Source organism: Natator depressus, chromosome 11 (assembly GCF_965152275.1).
Source record: "Natator depressus isolate rNatDep1 chromosome 11, rNatDep2.hap1, whole genome shotgun sequence".
In the NCBI taxonomy this organism is placed as follows: Eukaryota; Metazoa; Chordata; order Testudines; family Cheloniidae; genus Natator; species Natator depressus.
The window spans coordinates 80188499-80208592 of record NC_134244.1 but is presented as its reverse complement, the minus strand read 5'-3'; positions in this window follow the sequence as shown (position 1 = coordinate 80208592).

Sequence of the window (20094 nt, the reverse complement as noted above, 5' to 3'; positions counted from 1 at the left end):
TTTTACAGACAGAGAAACTGAAGTAGAGAGAGTTGAAGTGAGTTGGCCAAGGTCACTGGGAGAGTTATGGCCCACAGAGCCACAGTGCTGTGTGTATGTAACGGGCAGGGAGCAGAGCTTGCTGGGAAACCAAAGAAATATGCCTGGAAACATTTAGTGAAATGTTCCTGATTTGTCAAAACATTTTCCTGTTGTGTACCTTCCACCCAGCTCTAAGAGACAATAGCAAAATTCCCACCAGCTGAGCAGCAAGGACTCCTTTCAGAATAAGGTCCAAAATGTTTACAAAGAAGTCAGGGACAATTCCTAGTTTGCTAATTCAAATAGCCTACATTATTATAGCATAATATGAATTTAATGGAAATGGGGTTCATTTGATTCACTGATGGGAATGTGAATGCTGTTGGCCCTCTGTTCTTCAAATAGATTCAGCCTAAATGAGATCTCATGTTAGTGGTAATAGCTCCTGATTTAACATGAGCCAAACAAAAACGTGAAATGAGCAAAGCTAAAGTTGTTTCTTGTTGCTTTGTTTTGTTCTCACAATCAAATCCCCTATATGCTTAGTTCAGTGTAGTGGGGAATTGTAATGGCTGGAAATCTAAAACCTTTTCTGGCCTGAAACTTCATAAAGTAATGACTAGTGCTGGCTAGGGGACAACGATGCTGTTTTGTGACAACTTTCAAGATCCTCAAGTTTTTGTTTTTCTTCTTCATTGTAATGGAAACAAAATTTGTCGAGCATCACATAATGGAATTGGGTCAAAACACCATATTTGGGGATTGAAAAGGTCACATGTTCAATTCCTTCCCCTCTCTCTTTCTCTGGAAGTGACTGGAGACTCCATCCCGGACCTCTGAAACCTTCCCACTGAAAACCTGGTTGAAAATGATACATCTCTGGAACACTTTGGATTCCATGAAACAACTTATCTAAACAAAACAAATTTAACTGGAGTGTTCCAACCAGCGCTAGTAACAATGATGGCACAAGCAAGAAATCCAACCACCATGCAGTGACTGAGGAGTTATTAAACATTTATGAGCACACTGTGGTAATCTCAAACACCCAATTTCTTTCATGTGCTGAGGTCTGTGTATAGGTGGGAAAATAAATGCCCACAAATAAGGGCCAGGCTTGAGAGAGAGACTTTGGGAAATCATGTCTGAACAAGATAGGCACCAAAGTTTAGGTTGGACTTTAAGAAAAACTTCCTAACTGTCAGGGTGGTTAAGCACTGGAATAAATTGTCTAGGGAGGTTGTGGAATCTCCATCATTGGAGATTGTTAAGAGCAGGCTGGACAAACACCTGTCAGGGATGATCTGATAATACTTAGTCCTACCATGAGTGCAAGGGACTGGACTAGAAGACCTCTCGAGGTCCCTTCCAGTCCTATGATTCTATGCAAATGAGCTGGGTTTTCCTATCTTATTCTCAGTTCCCTAGATTTGACTTCCCAATGGAACATAGACAGTAGGAATGAATCAATTAAAGCCTGGAAAAACTAAATAATTAAGTTACAGAACAGTGAAAGAGTTGAAGTAGCGAAGCACCAGATATTTAATGAGACAATATACTTTTTGTTTTAATTCTTTGTCCTAAAGGTGAAATGTCAGACCAAGAACAGAAAACAGAATGACATGTATCTCTTGTTTGGTCCTTTATTTATGAAAACAGGAAATAAAATTAACTAAACCCCTTCCCATTCCAGTTTTCAGATTATAATCTCCTGCTCCTCTCAGATGTCAGACTAACCTAGCTAAACAAGCCGTTTTAGTCTCAGGACACTCCCTAGCGAGTTAAGAAAGCTGACTGGTACTAGATTTTTTGTGTGTGTGTTAAAGTAAGGCTTGTAGCAACAATACAGGAGCTCATGTGGATAACTCCACTGGACACCAGGGATGAATTTGGCCTCCTTTTTTTTGTAGTTAAAAAAAAATTCAAACGAAAGCATAGATTAAACCAGGTTGCATACCTCCAAAGATGGTAGCACATTCTCACCCGTGCCAACATTACGGCCATTTCACTATCTGTACTAACAACAGCAACCACCATTGATGGATACCATCTTTACTTTCCCCTAGAAGAGTTAAATAAAGGCTTTTCTTCCCCTCAAATACCAGTCCCTTTACCAACCACTGTCTCCCTGAACCTTGTTATGTTTTACAGTCTATACACAGAGATGTCAGATTTTTAAAAAATCTTGCTGGAAGATTGCAAGGTAACACTGCTTTGTTTCTTAGAATTCAGAATAATAACATATAAGAACCCAAAACAGAGAGAAACAAAGCAGACTGCTCCTTAAGACAGAGAGAGGCACAACTCACATCTTACTCTGGGCTATCTGCCTGCAGAATGAGGACTGCTAGGCCCAGATCACATGCATCCCCACAGAGCCTCCTAGCCTGCAAGCAGGACCAGGAAAGCCCTGGATATTCAGGCGATAGCCCACAATTGGAGCACCGTTTTTAAATACACCATAATCCTGATACTAATTCATATAAGGTGGTAAGAAAATTGTAAGCGGCAATTGTGTTGCAAAAACTGCAACTCTTAACATGCTGCAACTTTTTTAGTTGCCACAAATTTGAGTGGCATCACAAGTCCTCACTCGCTCACTGCCCTTCCATCATCTCCTTGCAGCACCCTGAGGTGAGCAAAACTCAAACGTTGGAAAACCAGGAAATGCATCGTGAAGGTAGCATGTGCAACCCTACCCCTTTCATCAGTGCCCCAATACTACCCATTAACACACATACCTTTACTCTGCCAACCCCACAGTTGCTGAAATGTACCATTTCTTCTCCTCTGTTTACAACTCATTCACTCTCACTCACTGGATTCCAGCTAACATCATTAAGGTGCAGAAGGGGGAGAAAGTTGCTTATGTCACTATCCTTCTGTTCCCCTGGAGCCGGCAGTAGCCAATGGGAATTATTTGCATACACTCCAGGTGCAGTCAATGGGGTAGGTTTACCTACACTGCTGAATGACGGCAGATTTAAGTATGCGTTTCCTGGTTTTCCAAAGTTTGAGTTTTACCCAAATCAGCATTCTGCATGAGGTCACTGAACCACCACTCTGCATTCACATGAGTTTTTGCCATTGAATTTCCTCATTTTTTTGAACAGGAAAAGACATGACATTGATAGGAGTTAGTAGTCATTTAGGCAGCTGTGTATATAGAGTGTCCCACAATTATCATACTGCTCCAGCTGTCTCTCTCCCCCATATAAATATCAGCTGCACCCCACCAGCCCTCCTTCAGCACACCTCCCCAGCTATGCCCCTGACCCTTTCAATGCATTCCCCCTCCAAACTGGCCCCTCCCCACTTCTCAGCACAGACTCTCCACTGCAAGCAGGGAACACATGTCCCTGCAGTCTTCACTCCCTGGTATACAAACATTTCTATGACTGTTACTTCTCCACTCCTAGAACCCAACTGACATGCAGGGCCTGGAGTAAAGGGAAACTCTGTCACGGTGCAAGGGTGTTCCTGGTCATGTTTCAGAACGGTGGGAGGGTGGAATTTGTGGCAGGGCCAGCCAGAGAAATCACAAATAGTTTCTGTTCCAAAATACTGAGAGTTTTATGCTTGAGAGAAAGATCCTCTGACGACTGTCCGACAGATGTTCCCCCTCCGTGAACAGAGTGCTTGTAATGTTTCTCTGTCATACAGTACACATTGTCCAGCCAGCCATGAATCCTCCAATTTCTGTTCTTCCAACACTTATTAATAGCTTTCATATTGTCACTGTAGAACTTATTCAGATGCTCAGCCAAATCAGAGAAAACTGTCACAGCTCCTGGACAGTTTTCAAATCCTGGGGATTTGATAGCAGCCTTCAACTACCTGAATGGGGGGTGCCAAAGAGGATGGAGCTAGGCTGTTCTCAGTGGTGGCAGATGACAGAACAAGGAGCAATGGTCTCAAGTTGCAGTGGGGGAGGTTTAGGTTGGATATTAGGAAAAACTTTTTCAGGAGGAGGGTGGTGAAGCACTGGAATGGGTTCCCTAGAGGAGGTGGTGGAATCTCCGTTCTTAGAGGTTTTTAAGGCCCGGCTTGACAAAGCCCTGGTTGGGATGATTTAGTTGGGTTTGGTCCTGCTTTGAGCAGGGGGTTGGACTAGATGACCTCCTGAGGTCTCTTCCAATCCTAATCTTCTATGATTCTCTGACACAAATCTGATGTAGTCCAAATCTGCTCCCATACATTGTATGAGGGGCACACCAGGAACAAGGCCCAGATAACTTCTGCCCAAGTAAACCACCACAGTGTCTGGTAGATCACAACCTCTTAAGTCATTGGTTAGATGCTGCAGAGTGGGCAAAATATGATGCCAACCCAGGCCACTTCTCTCCACCCAAATCAGCCTGTAGTCAGCAATCCCCATGTCATAATGTTCTTTTTGCTCTCCTGAAAACTTCTGCAACCTCGTGAGCCAGGAATCATCCAGAATCCACAACCCTGGCAGTGCACATAGTTCTTTTCCCTCAGCTGTCAAGGTACCTGCTCAGTCAGTTCCAAAATTTTGTGCTATACATCTTTAGAAACCACATATTAATCTGCTCCAAGATCAGGAAGAAACCACTTGCCTGCCAGTCATGGGCTAGTAAAATACAGAGTTTCTCAAAGTTTGCTTCCCACCTTTCCACATTTCCTGTCACCTTTGCAGGCACAACCTCTTTTCCTCTCCCGGTTCATTCCACCTTCAACCAACACACACACAAAGTCCTCTGTCTCTGGCTCCTCTCAACCCAATATCATAACACTTTTGATTAGACTGACTGCTGGCTATTCTTGTGTTTGCAGCAAACCTCCCCACAAAATGAAAACACGTAATACTATAACAGAAGCAACTTGTAGCATGCAACATGACTTCTTAACTCTTTATTGCACAGGTGTACAACATCAGTGGTGGGATGATCATTGGGTCAACGCAGGGGCGGCCCATCCATATAGGTGAACTAGGCAGTTGCCTAGGGTGCCAAGTTAAAAGGGGTTCCAAATTTGAGGAAAAAAATCAAATTTAAAAAAAAATAAAATGAAAAAAATGAAAAAGATGAAAAAAAATAATGAAGATGTCATTATTTCAATTCCTGTGTGCTTAAGGAGGGAATATGAATTATAATTCATTTCTCTACATTTCTGAAAATTTATTAATATGTCAAATCTTTTATTTACTGCGAAAATAATAAATATTTTAGCAAATTTTTTTTTCAATTTGCCATGTAGGGTCTAGATGACCCACTCCACAACTTTGATAAGCAATAACTCAGCCATAGTGAAACACGTCTGCCAGTGGCAAGAGCTAACTCGAATATACATCAAGGTCGCATAGCTGGAAATTCATGTAGAGCGGAGATCTCGCGAGTTGATACATGTCAAACGGTCATTTTAACACACGTCGCAGGTACATGGTTAAGAATCAAGTGAATACTGTGGAAAATTGTGTTTCTTGGTGCCAAAGAATAAAGAATAACATCTTTCAGCATTATAAATCCAAAATGTGAGTATCTTTAAGCTTTATTAAACCTTAGCGTTATTATCTGGCTGTATAATTATGAACTTTTCTTTGTTATAACTGGTTCACACGTAATAAATAGGGTCCATAAAAGAAAAGTAACAATGTTAATGCTTAATAGACTACAAAAGGTCTATTAGGACCTAAAGGACTACTTGGTCAAACTCCAAGCTGGTAACCATGAGGAAGGGGATTACTTTCCAAACAACCAGTGTCACGTTATAACGTCAAAAAAGGTAATTTTGTTTCCGTGTAAAAGCTGTAACTAACTGTTTTAATAGGTGAGTGTATGTTACTAATCTTTGAACCTTTAAGCAGTGAAAAGACTTGTTGGAATGGCTGCAATGTGGTTTAAATCGCCAACCATGTGGTGTGTCGGCAATCCTTAACATTATAATGCTTGCAGTCGGGAGCACAGTATGTAACAATATTCAAATGCCCCATGGCAGAAAGAGGAAAAAGAAAACCCTCAGGAGCTGAGTATCATAAACGAAAGGCTGAGAAGGAAAAGGACCAAGCAAAACAGCAGGGATCCTTCCTGAAATATCTTCTCTTTAATCCAAATAAATACCGAAGAAGTTCACAGCATCCAGATAAAGGAATTTTACTTGGAGAGGAGGTTAGCTCACATCCGCATGGAAGCAGTTTGGAACATCAAGATGATGGAAACATACTTCTAGATGAAGGCATCAGACTGATATGGAAGGGGGAAAAGATTTATTCACCTTCAGAGACACATGAAGAAATTGAAGTAAATGAAGTAGAAGGAAGAAAGGATGAGGAAGTTACAACCAAGTTACAGTATGGGGACCCAGTTTCATGGTCCAGATGTGCTGACAGTGTGCGGCAAATTCTCGTGGAACATGGACCTGAACAAGTTCACAAATTTCCCTTCCCTAAGGATGGAAATAAAAGAAAATTCTCTGATCAGCATTACAAGAGGAAACTCACTAATGGGGAACAAATTCATCGAAACTGGTTACAATATTCAGTGTTAAAGGACTCTGTGTTTGGCTTTTGCTGCAAGTTGTTTAGAAATCAAGCAATTGGTACATCACTTACTGAAAATGGTTTGAAGGACTGGAAAAACATATCTTCAATTCTCTCTTCACATGAAAGACGTACAGAACATTTGGAATGTTTTCAAAATTGGAAAGAATTTGAATTACAATTGAAAAAAGGAAAAACTATCGATGAAGAAAATTTATGTGTGACCAAGGAAAAAGAAGAATATTGGCAACAAATATTAGAGCATCTGATTGCTTTAGTGAGAATTCTCGGTGGACAAAATTTAGCATTCTGCGGCCGTGGTAGAAATGAAAAATTATACACTCTGGGTAATGTAAACTTTTTAAAATTTGTTGAATACCTAACTTTGTTTGATCCAGTCATGAAGGAGCATCTACATAAAATAACTGATAATGAAACACGGGTTCATTACTTAGGAAAAAAATATGCAGAATGAACTGATTCAAATCCTAGCAAATGCCATTAAAAAGAAAATTGTAGAAGCTGCCCATTCTGCAAAATACTTTTCAATAATACTGGACTGTACACCCGATGTGAGTCATGTTGAACAAATGATGATGATCATTCGTTTTGTGAATATGGAAAAGTCTGCAGATGAAGATAGTGTTGAAGTGCTCATAAAGGAACATTTTTGGGGTTTTATACCACTGAAGGACATGACTGGTGCATTTATGACTGAAACTATTCTACAAGAGCTTGAAAGAATGTCATCATCTGTTGAAAACTTAAGTAGCCAAGGCTATGATAATGGGAGTAATATGAAGGGTAAAGACAATGGTGTGCAAAGGAGAATGATGGAAATCAATCCTAGGGCCTTTTTCTTTCCTTGCAGTGCGCATTCTCTGAATTTGGTTGTCAGTGATGCTGCTAGATGCTCTTTGGAGGCAAACAGTTTCTTTGACCTGGTGCAATGTGTTTATGTGTTTTTCTCAGGCTGAACATGCCGTTGGGAGAGTCTGACTTGCCATGTGAATTCTCTAACTGTGAAACCACTTAGTCAGACAAGATGGGGAGAGTCACATTAATGCTTTGAAGCCTCTTCGTTATGAACTTGGAAACATTTATGATGCCCTAACTGAAATTTCTGATGATATTCCCTTTACTGGATCATCTGGCAATACGGCACGTTCAGATGCAGAAGCTCTTGCAAATGGCCTTTCCAAGTTCAAATTTGTGAGTTCATTCATTTTGTGGTATAATATCCTTTTCGAGATTACCCTCACTAGAAAGCAGCTTCAGGAAAAGAACTTGAACATACATTCTGCTATTCAAAAACTGCAGCAAACTAAAAATATTCTGGAGGAATTCAGAAGTGATGAAGGGTTCGAAAGAACACTGGTAGATTCTCTCGAGCTTGCTGAAGAAATAGACTTTCTGAAAGAATTTGATCCAGTTCGGATTCGGCAAAAGAAACAGCAGTTTTCATATGAAGGATGAGACACACCCATTCAGAACCCAAAACAAAGGTTCAAAGTGAATTTCTACTTCGCAGTCCTTGATACTGCTATTCACTCAGTTGATGAAAGATTTCAACAGATGCAGCAGCTAGAGTCAGTATTTGGCTTCCTGTATGATATCCACAGCTTGCAAAAGAAAACAGCAAAACAGATAAGAGAATTTTGTATAAAACTGGAGTCAGCATTAACTCATGAAAATTCAAAAGACATTGATGCTACAGATTTGTGTAGTGAGCTTCAGGCTTTTTCAAGACGACTTAAGAAACATTCCACTCCTGAAGAAGTACTGAAGTTTGTTTGGAAAACTGTCTGAGTTTATTTTCACAAACATTTTTATAGTTCTATGCATTATTTTAACTTTGCCAGTTTTCGTAGCTAGTGGGGAACATAGCTTGTCAAAGTTAAAATTGATAGAAACATATCTGCATTCAACAATGATGCAAGAGAGACTTGTTGTACTTGCCACAATGTCAATAGAGCATGAAAAGCTGGAAAACTGGAACTAAAAACTAGTGACTGAATTTTCAAAACTTAAAGCAAGAAAAGTCATGTTTTAAGACCACAGAGTGTTTTTTATTCTAAGTGTTTCGTAAATACAGGTTAAAGTTCACTGAAGGGTTTTCTTATTTCTTTCCATATTGGATGTGGTGGTAATGGCAGTTAAAGCAGGATAGCGTAATGGATGATTTTGGATTTGTAATCATAAAAATTATAATTAACATTTTAATGCATTTTTATTTGAAATCAGACTGAAATATCATTTAGCTGTCGTGTTCAAATCTATTCTGAAAATTTCATGTCTCTATTTTATCTGATCTCAGAAACATTGGTTGGACAGACGGACGCTGTTTAAAAAAAACACTTAAAAATCATTAAAAGGGAAAAAGGGGCAAAATGTTTCCCAGTTTACCAAAAACCTCAGCCTAGATCTGCCCTTGGGGTTTGGGAGGTGCCGATTGCATGGTTCACCTAGGGCGCCAGTTGCTGGCAGCTAGTCTAGCGCCACCCCTGGGGCAAGGGCATCAGCACATTCTATTGAACTAACCAGGGAAGCATAAAGTGACTGCACCGAAACCCCCTCGGCTTTTTCCTTTGTTGGCACATATGCACTGTAATCCTTCCAGACTGCACTTCTACACAAGCAAAGAAGTAAACATGTTTGTAAATAACAGTCACAGTTTGGTTTCAGAGTGGGTCGCTGTCAGTGGATGATGAACACCATCGTGGGTAAAGTTCTAATTCGAGGGGCCTGGGTCAGCCCTTGACTTGGGCAGCAGTGGCTTAAAGCAAATCAGAAAAAGGCAGACTCCATAAATATAACACAAATGAGTCAAAAAGCTCTGGAACTCCAGCTTTCCATCTCCAGCTCCCTTCCTTTTACTCCAGGAGGGTCTAGATTTCTCAGAAGCAGTCTGGTGCTAGCTCCTCTGCCCAGCTGCTCCCTTGAAGTCACAAGTTCTTCTGCTCCCTCATTATATTTGGATTTGAATACTGCGTGCAGATATGGTCGCCCCATCTCAAAAAAGATATATTGGAATTGGAAAAGGTTCAGAAAAGGGCAACAAAAATTATTAAGGGAATGGAACGGTTGCCATATGAGGAGAGATGAATAAGACTGGGTCTTTTCAGCCTGGAAAAGAGATCACTAAGGGGGGATATGATAGAGGTCTATAAAATCATGACTTGTGTGGAGAAAGTAAATCAGGAAGTGTTATTTCCTCCTTCTCATAACACAAAAACTAGGGGTCACCAAATGAAATTAATAGGCAGCAGGTTTAAAACAAACAAAAGGAAGTTTGTTTTTCTCCACAAAATGCACAGTCAACCTGTGGAACTCTTTGCCAGAAGATGCTGTGAAGACGCTTAAGGAAATTGAGGCTCAGGTGATCTTCAGTGGGATTCTGCCTGTTCCTAGAGAAGGGCAACAAAGGTGTGACAAGATTATGACTATCAATAGATGGCTCAGGCAGTGGTGCTATAAGGAGGGCTTTGGGATGTATGGCCACTGGGAGGCATTCATGGACAGAGGACTGTTCTCTCGGGATGAACTTCATCTGAGTAGCGAAGGAAATAGACTTCTAGGATGGAGGCTGGCACAACTGATCAAGAGAGCTTTAAACTAGGAGTTTGGGGGAGATGGTTGGGAGATGTCCAGGTAATCTCCACCCCGGATTTTAGCATTGAGAGGGAAGAAAACAAAGCAAGAAAGGATACAGCCATGGGTAGGAGAATGGACATAAGGAGGAAGGGCAGTGTGGACACCAGTCCAATAGGTCATACTGGCTGTAGAATGTCCGTGCCTAATTGGGTAAAGAAAGTGAGCGAGGTCAAACAGCAAAAATTAAGATGTTTGTACACCAATGCGAGGAGCCTAGGTAACAAAATGGAGGAACTAGAGCTACTGGTGCAGGAAGTGAAACCAGATATTACAGGGATAACAGAAACATGGTGGAATAGTAGTCATGACTGGACTACAGGTATTGAAGGGTATGTGCTGTTTAGGAAAGACAGAATAAAGGTAAAGGTGGTGGAGTAGCATTGTATATCAAGGATGAGGTACAATGTAAAGAAATAAGAAGCGACGGAATGGATAAGACAGAGTCCGTCTGGGCAAAAATACATTGGGGAAGAAAACTACTCGAGCCTCCCCTGGGATAGTGCTTGGGGTGTGCTAGAGACCGCCGGGATCTAATTTGGATATGGATAGAGCCCTCCTTTAATGTTTTTAATGAAGTAAATAGTAATGGAAACTGCGTGATCATGGGAGACTTTAACTTCCCAGATATAGACTGGAGGACCAGTGCTAGTAATAATAATAAGGCTAAAATTTTCCTAGATGCGATAGCTGATGGATTCCTTCATCAAGTAGTTGCTGAGCCGACAAGGGGATGCCATTTTAGATTTGGTTTTGGTGAATAGTGAGGACCTCATAGAAGAAATGGTTGTAGGGGACAATCTTGGTTCAAGTGATCATGAGCTAATTCAGTTCAAAGTGAACGGAAGGATAAACAAAAATAAATCTGCGACAAGGGTTTTTGATTTCAAAAGGGCTGACTTTCGAAAATTAAAGAAATTAGTTAGGGAAGTGGATTGGACTGAAGAATTTATGGATCTAAAGGCAGAGGAGGCCTGGGATTACTTTAAGTCAAAGCTGCAGAAGCTATCGGAAGCCTGCATCCCAAGAAAGGGGAAAAAATTCATAGGCAGGAGTTGTAGACCAAGCTGGATGAGCAAGCATCTCAGAGAGGTGATTAAGAAAAAGCAGAAAGCATACAGGGAGTGGAAGATGGGAGGGATCAGCAAGGAAAGCTACCTTATTGAGGTCAGAACATGTAGGGATAAAGTGAGACAGGCTAAAAGTCAAGTAGAGTTGGACCTTGCAAAGGGAATTAAAACCAATAGTAAAAGGTTCTATAGCCATATAAATAAGAAGAAAACAAAGAAAGAAGAAGTGGGACCGCTAAACACTGAGGATGGAGTGGAGGTTAAGGATAATCTAGGCCTGGCACAATATCTAAACAAATACTTTGCCTCAGTCTTTAATAAGGCTAATGAGGATCTTAGGGATAATGGTAGCATGACAAATGGGAATGAGGATATGGAGGTAGATATTACCGTATCTGAGGAGAAGCGAAACTCGAACAGTTTAATGGGACTAAATTGGGGGGCCCAGATAATCTTCATCCAAGAATATTAAAGGAATTGGTACATGAAATTGCAAGCCCATTAGCAAGAATTTTTAATGACTCTGTAAACTCAGGGGTTGTACCGTATGATTGGAGAATTGCTAACATAGTTCCTATTTTTAAGAAAGGAAAAAAAAGTGATCTGGATAACCACAGGCCTGTTAGTTTGACATCTGTAGTATGCAAGGTCTTGGAAAAAAATTTGAAGGAGAAAGTAGTTAAGGACACTGAGGTCAATGGTAAATGGGACCAAATACAACATGGTTTTACAAGAGGTAGATCGTGCCAAACCAACCTGATCTCCTTCTTTGAGAAAGTAACAGATTTTTTAGACAAAGGAAACCCAGAGGATCTAATTTACCTAGATTTCAGTAAGGTGTTTGATACTGTGCCACATGGGGAATGATTAGTTAAATTGGAAAAGATGGGGATCAATATGAAAATTGAAAGGTGGATAAGGAATTGGTTAACAGGGAGACTACAGCAGGTCACACTGAAAGGTGAACTGTCAGGCTGGGGGGAGGTTACCAGTGGAGTTCCTCAGGGATCTGTTTTCGGACCAATCTTATTTAATCTTTTTATTACTGACCTCGGCACAAAAAGTGGGAGTGTGCTAATAAAATTTGCAGATGATACAAAGCTGGGAGATATTGCCAATTTAGAAAGAGACCGGGATATCATACAGGAAGATCCGGATGACCTTGTAAACTGGAGTATTAGTAATAGGATGAAATTTAATAGTGAGAAGTGCAAGGTCATGCATTTAGGGATTAATAACAAGAATTTTAGTTATAAGCTGGGGACGCATCAATTAGAAGTAACAGAGGAGGAGAAGGACCTTGGAGTATTGGTTGACCACAGGATGACTATGAGCCGCCAATGTGATATGGCCATGAAAAAAGCTAATGCAGTCTTGCGATGCATCAGGCGAGGTATTTCCAGTAGAGATAAGGAAGTGTTAGTACCGTTATACAAGGCACTGGTGAGACCTCACCTGGAATACTGTGTGCAGTTCTGGTCTCCCATGTTTAAGAAGGATGAATTCAAACTGGAACAGGTACAGAGAAGGGCTACTAGGATGATCGGAGGAATGGAAAACCTGTCTTATGAAAGGTTTCAGAGTAGCAGCTGTGTTAGTCTGTATTCTCAAAAAGAAAAGGAGTACTTGTGGCACCTTAGAGACTAACCAATTTATTTGAGCATAAGCTTTCGTGAGCTACAGCTCACTTCATCGGATGCATTCAGTGGAAAATACAGTGAGGAGATTGATATACACACAGAACATGAAACAATGGGTGTTATCATACACACTGTAAGGAGAATGATCACTTAAGATGAGCTATTACCAGCAGGAGAGCGGGGGGGGGGAGGGGCGGGGAAAGAAAACCTTTTGTAGTGATAATTGCTGGAAATGGCCCACCTTAATTATCACTACAAAAGCTTTTCTCCCCCCACCCCCCGCTCTCCTGCTGGTAATAGCTCATCTTAAATGATCACTCTCCTTACAGTGTATGATAACACCCATTTTTCCATGTTCTGTGTGTATATAAATCTCCTCACTGTATTTTCCACTGAATGCATCCGATGAAGTGAGCTGTAGCTCACGAAAGCTTATGCTCAAATAAATTGGTTAGTCTCTAAGGTGCCACAAGTACTCCTTTTCTTTTTGTCTTATGAAAGGAGACTCAAGGAGCTTGGCTTGTTTAGCCTAATCAAAAGAAGAATATATCAGAGGGATAAATATCGGAGAGGGAGAGGAATTATTTAAGCTCAGTACCAATATGGACACAAGAACAAATGCATATAAAGTGGTCATCGGGAAGTTTAGACTTGAAATTAGACGAAGGTTTCTAACCATCAGAGGAGTGAAGTTTTGGAATAGTCTTCCAAGAGAAGCAGTGGGGGCAAAAGACCTATCTGACTTTAAGATTAAACTCGATAAGTTTATGGAGGAGATGGTATGATGGGATAACATGATTTTGGCAATTAATTGATCTTTAAATATTCATGGTAAATGGGCCCAATGGCCTGTGATGGGATGTTAGATGGGGTGGGATCTGAGTTACTACAGAGAATTCTTTCCTGGGTAAATGGCTGGTGAATCTTGCCCACATGCTCAGGGTTCAGCTGATCGCCATATTTGGGGTTGGGAAGGAATTTTGCTCCAGGACAGATTGGAAGAGGCCCTGGAGGTTTTTCGCCTTCCTCTGTAGCATGGGGCACTGGTCACTTGCTGGAGGATTCTCTGCTCCTTGAAGTCTTTAAACCATGATTTGAGGACTTCAATAACTCAGACATAGGTGAGAGGTTTATCTCAGGAGTGGGTGGGTGAGATTCTGTGGCCTGTGTTGTGCAGGAGGTCGGACTAGATGATCATAATGGTCCCTTCTGACCTTAATATCCGTGAATCTATGAATCTATGAAACAGGGTTCAAAAATAAGTAGATAAGTTCATGGAGGATAGGTCCATCAATGGCTATTAGCCAGGATGGGCAGGGATGGTGTCCCTAGCCTCTGTTCGCCGGAAACTGGGATGGGCGACAGGGGATGGATCACTTGATGATTACCTGTTCTGTTCATTCCCTCTGGGGCACCTGGCATTGACCACTGTGGGAAGACAGGATACTGGGCTAGATGGACCTCTGGTCTGACCCAGAATGGCCATTCTTATGTTCTTATGTTTTAAATGCAGACAAGCCCTCAGAAGCATTGTCCTTTAAACAGGAAGGATGAAGGGAAGACCATGAAGGGAAAGGGCTTCTGGACATATCCATCTGTGCAGCACAAAAGTCTCTGAACCCTGTGATGTGGCCCATTCATCCCAATGTGGTGTTCTCAGCTGAATGGATATGAACACAACCTGAAACAATAGCTCTGAGAAGTGTGAGCTACTTCATCCATCTCAGTGGGTGTTCACATCCCCCTCCTGAGTGCCTTAGGGCCTGTGCTGTGCATGGAGTATGCCTGTTCTCAGCTCCCCACCCAAAGAGACAGTACTTCCCCAGCTCTGGGGTCACATGGGGTGCAGCAAGATGACCTCATTCCCTCCCAAAAGAGCAAGTCCCTCTGCCCCCAGAACCCAGCTCACATGAGAGAGGTATAGAAGGGATGTCCAACCCCTAAAGGGAGACATGGGAGCCCCAGATCCTAGCAAACAGTGGGGACAGTGAGAAAGACTCAGACACCCCCAGATGGGCAAGGCCTCCCATATCTCAGCTCAAATGAGAGGAGCAGTGAGAGGGGTTCAGACCCCCATAGAGGGGCAGGAGCCTCCAGTTCTGAACAAACACATGGGAGGGAAGAATAAGGGGCTGACTGGTGCCCTCTCCCCTGTACTTCCCCAGTGCTCCTCCACTCCCCTGAAACCCCATGCTTCCTTCATCTGAGCCCCAACCTCTCTCCCTTCCCCTACTACCCATCCCCATTTATCCCCCTTCCCATAACCCCTCACTGCAGTGCCACACCCCTCCCCCCGACTGCTCTGCCTCCTAATACCGCTCCCTTCCCAGGAACCATTTGCATGTCTATTTTTTTCCCTGGGAGACTTTGATTACATTTCCCCCAAAATAAAATTGTATCCATGACTCACAAATTGTAGCACCCTTCAGCCACTTGGTCTGAAACTCATTTTGTCTTAAATGGGGACTTGTAATTAATTTATCGTTAGTTATGTTAACTCAATGCTGAGTTCACAGCCATCCATGTCCATAATGCCTGTGCCCAAGCCAGCCTTTAATACCACTCAGTTTAATAGCAGAAGGCAGCACAAGGAAATCAGTTTGGGGGTGTCAAGGTTCCTTCCCCACTCTGAACTCTAGGGTACAGATGTGGGGACCTGCATGAAAGACCCCCTAAGCTTATTCTTACCAGCTTAGGTTAAAAACTTCCTCAAGGTACAAACTTTGCCTTGTCCTTGAACCCTATGCTGCCACCACCAAGCGTGTTAAACAAAGAACAGGGAAAGAGCCCACTTGGAGACGTCTTCCCCACAAAATATTCTCCCAAGCCCTACACCCCCTTTCCTGGGGAAGGCTTGATAAAAATCCTCACCAATTTGCATAGGTGAACACAGACCCAAACCCTTGGATCTTAAGAACAATGAAAAAGGAATCAGGTTCTTAAAAGAAGAATTTTAATTAAAGAAAAAAGTAAAAGAAAAACTTCTGTCAAATCAGGATGGTAAATACCTTACAGGGTAATCAGATTCAAAACATAGAGAATCCCTCTAGGCAAAACCTTAAGTTACAAAAAGACACAAAAACAGGAATATACATTCCATTCAGCACAGCTTATTTACCAGCCATTTAAACAAAAGGAAATCTAACGCATTTCTAGCTAGACTACTTACTAACTTAACAGAAGTTCTGAAGAGCTGCTCTGGTCCCAGCAAAAGCATCACACAGCCAGACAGACCCTTTGTTCCCTCCCCTCCCTCAGCTTTGAAAGTATCTTGTCTCCTCATTGGTCATTTTGGTCAGGTGCCAGGGAGGTTATCTTAGCTTCTTAACCCTTTACAGGTGAAAGGGTTTTGCTTCTGGCCAGGAGGAATTTTATAGTTCTGTATACAGAAAGGTGGTTACCCTTCCCTTTATATTTATGACAGGGGGCAATTATAGCTTGGACCATATGACCTGGGATTTGGATCACTAACACTACCTTCTACCCCCTGAGGCATACCAAATGTCAAAGCAATCCTAACATCTGTTCAGATTTTAAAGACATTGGAGTCGAGCTTTAAAGCATATAAAATGGAAGGAATGGAAACCCTCTAGCCATTTTTCTGCATTGGCACATGCATCTGTAAATAACATACATTTTCTTAAATACTACTCTCACTTTGGGTTCCCCAAACACTTTGGGGATGCTATCCACTACTCAACAGATTGATTCCGTTTGGACCCACATCACATCAATCATTTGAGCTCTCGTTCGGGGGGGGTGGGGGGGAGGGTCCAGAAACTGTTTGAAAAATAGCTATTATTTGGTGGGGGGGCTAATATTTCCACAGCCCTGGCTCTAATAAGCCCAAATGTGACTCACTGATCCTACCCTGCACTCTCCTGAGGCACACCAAATTTCAAAGGAATCCAACAAAGGCCAGGTCTACACTAAAAGGTTTGGTGGAAGCACATTACATTGTGTGCAGTTTAGTTGTAGCCATGTTGGTCCCAGGATATTAGAGAGACAAAGTGGATGAGGTAAGTTTGTCTCTCTCACCAAGAGAAGTCGGTCCAATCAAAGATATTACCTAACCCACCTTGTCTCACAAGTGACGGCATCAGACAGCCACTGCAGTTAGTACTTTGCCTGTGTGCATGGATGGTCGGGTTCTTGTGTGGCTTGCATGTCGGCTTCTTTGTGTGGTCTGGCACATACTCACCAGGCATGCTTGTGTTGATGCACACTGCAGTGCAGCATGGGTAGGTATCCCCGCATGTAACCTGCCACCATCAAGCGCACTGTCCTATGGGAAGTTTTAGCAATGCATAGTGGGGCAGAAATGAGTCGCACAGGATGACTGGCAGCAAGGGGTCAATTTCCCAGCATGCAACTGTCACCATCCCATAATGGCATCGAAAGCCCATAATTTTGTCTTTTTTTCAAAATCCCGTGAATGCACCCAGCCCTCCTCACTATCTGCCATCTCTGACAGAAGCATGGAGCCTGCACAGCTCTGCACTATTATCCTAAGCATTGCAAGCACAGGACGCACAAGCCTGCAGCTCCACAAGAGGAACGGAATCCACAGGGAACATGGAGGACAGATTGCTGTGGGACATAGCGAGAACCAATTCGGTGGGGTCTGTCAGTGAGGCTTTGACAGAGCACTTTAGCAGTAATGTGCTGTGATGTACTGTGCTTTACTGGGCCCTGCTGTTTGGGGGCCTATTAGGAATTGTGTGGTGCTTGGTGTTTAGATGTTGCTTGTAATTATTAGAATTGGGAGCACTGGCTGTTGGGAGTCTGAAAGGACAGGAAACAGGAAGGAGGGGGGAGGAGTTGAGAGGCTGGGAGAAAGCTACAGAGGGTGCAGCAGCAGCTTGGTAAAGAGGTTTCCACTTTGAAAATAAAGTCCTGTTGAAGCTTATTAGTACCTTGCCTGGTTGATACAACATTTTGGCGATGAGTATGGATCTTCTGCCTCTGAACCTACCTGCACCCTTTCTGCAAAGCCCAGGTGAGCCTCCAATTGCTTTTACTGCCTGGATCCATATGTTTGAGACTTATCTGCTTGCAATCACTGCTACAGAGATTTCTGAAGTAAGAAAGAGTGCTCTGCTAATCCACTGCCTTGGAGCAGAAGAGCAGCGTATATTTTACACTTTTCCCCTTGCAGATGATAAATATGAGACTGCACTCACAGCATTAAAGAATTTTTTTGTGCCAAAAGTGAATGTAGTAGCTAATCACTACAGATTTCGCCAGCGTGAGCAGAAACCAGGGGAAATTATAATGCAGTATATTGCTTCCCTGAGGAGTCTGATTGTAATTTATGACTTTGGGAATACGGCAGATGAGATGATTATAGACCAGCTCATTGAGAAAACAACCGTGCTTCATGTAAGAGAATGCTTACTTCTAGAACCACAACTTACACTAGAAAAAGCAATAACCATTGCTACTCAGATTGAGTCAGCTACAGCTGAAGCCAAAATAATGAGCATGGATACAGGAGGCACAGTCAAGGCTGTGACTCCTTTGCAGAAAAGTTCACTACCACTGCAGACAAACGATTACAAGAGGAAAACTAATGAAAAACCACCAAATCAGCAAATTCAAAATAGAGTAAAAGCCTGTTTTCACTGTGGATCCCCACAACACCTTGCAAGCTACACAGGATGTCCGCCAAAAGTAGCTCAGTGCAATCATTGCAAAAAGATTGGACATTTTGCTAAAGTATGTCGCAGTAGCCAGTTCAATTATCAGGTGCATGCAGTTACAATACCAGATGTTACTATGCTGAGCGTGGACAAAATCACCACTGCACATATTCCAAAACAGATAAAGTGCACTGTAAATATTTCCGCCATACCCTCAGGCAAACCACACTCTATTCAGCTAATGTTGGACACTGGCTCAGCAGTATATATACTACCTGATTCCATCTATCTGCCAGGTTTCAGAGTAGCAGCCATGTTAGTCTGTATTCGCAAAAAGAAAAGGAGTACTTCTGGCACCTTAGAGACTAACCAATTTATTTAAGCATAAGCTTTACTTTACTTTAAAGATGTGCCTCTTACTGAACCCAACATTTACTAGGTGTGCTATTTGAAAAACAATATTCCAGTACATGGCTGCCTGCCAGTAATAGTTACTTTTGGTGATTGCTGTGTAACTGCAGAGCTCTACATTGTCCACAAAGCCAATCCTGTCCTTGGCAGAGATTTATTGGCTGCTTTAAATCTCAGGGTAGTTAATGGATGAATTGATCTCCCTCAGCAAAGCTCTCTTGCAGTACACACACCAGTTTCAGCTGGGACGCAACACGAGGTTGGGGAGAAACTTGGCTGTGCTTATGGGTTTCTGCATAAAGTTAAAATGCAGAATAATGTGATGCCTGTACAACAGAAGTTACAGCGCTTACCATTTTCAGTCAGGGAAGCTGTTTCAGAGGAACTTAGAAAACTTGTTCAAAAGGACATTATTGAAGAGATTGACTCCTCGGAATGGGTTTCACCAAAAGTAGTGACGCAGAAGAAGGGTGGAGGCATTCGCCTTTGTGTGGACTTAAGGGAGCCAAATAAAGCTATTGTGATTGACAGCCATCCTCTTCCTCACATAGAAGAAGTATTTGCAGAACTCTGTGGAGCAAAGATGTTTTCTACTCTTGATTTGCAGAGTGCATACCTCCAGGTTATGTTGCATGAAGATAGCAGAGACCTCACAGCATTTATTACACACGAGGGACTATTTTGTTTTAAACGTGTCCCATACGGTCTCGCATCTGCCCCAAGTGCCTTTCAAAAAATGATGTAATTGATTCTGAAGAATCAACATGGAGTTCAGTGCTATCTGGATGATATTATCGTGTTTGAAAATACTTCTGAGCAGCATGACAATAACCTGCAGTCTGTACTAAACTGCATCAGCACAGCAGGCCTCTAGCTCAATTGGTCCAAATGCAAATTTAGACAAATTTAACTCTCCTTTCTGGGGCATACAATTTCTCAGGCTGGACTAAAACCTGATCCAGATCATATCCTGGCAATTTCAAATGCTCCTCCTCCAACAGATTTGCAAACCTTACATTCCTTCTTGGGTCTTACCTCCTGGTATGCAAAATTCATTCCCAATTATGCTTCTGTCATTGGGAATTACTCTGGAGAAGTTCAACCTTAGGATGCACAAGCTAGTTTCGAAACGGTGAAATACTTGATTGTACATAGTCCAC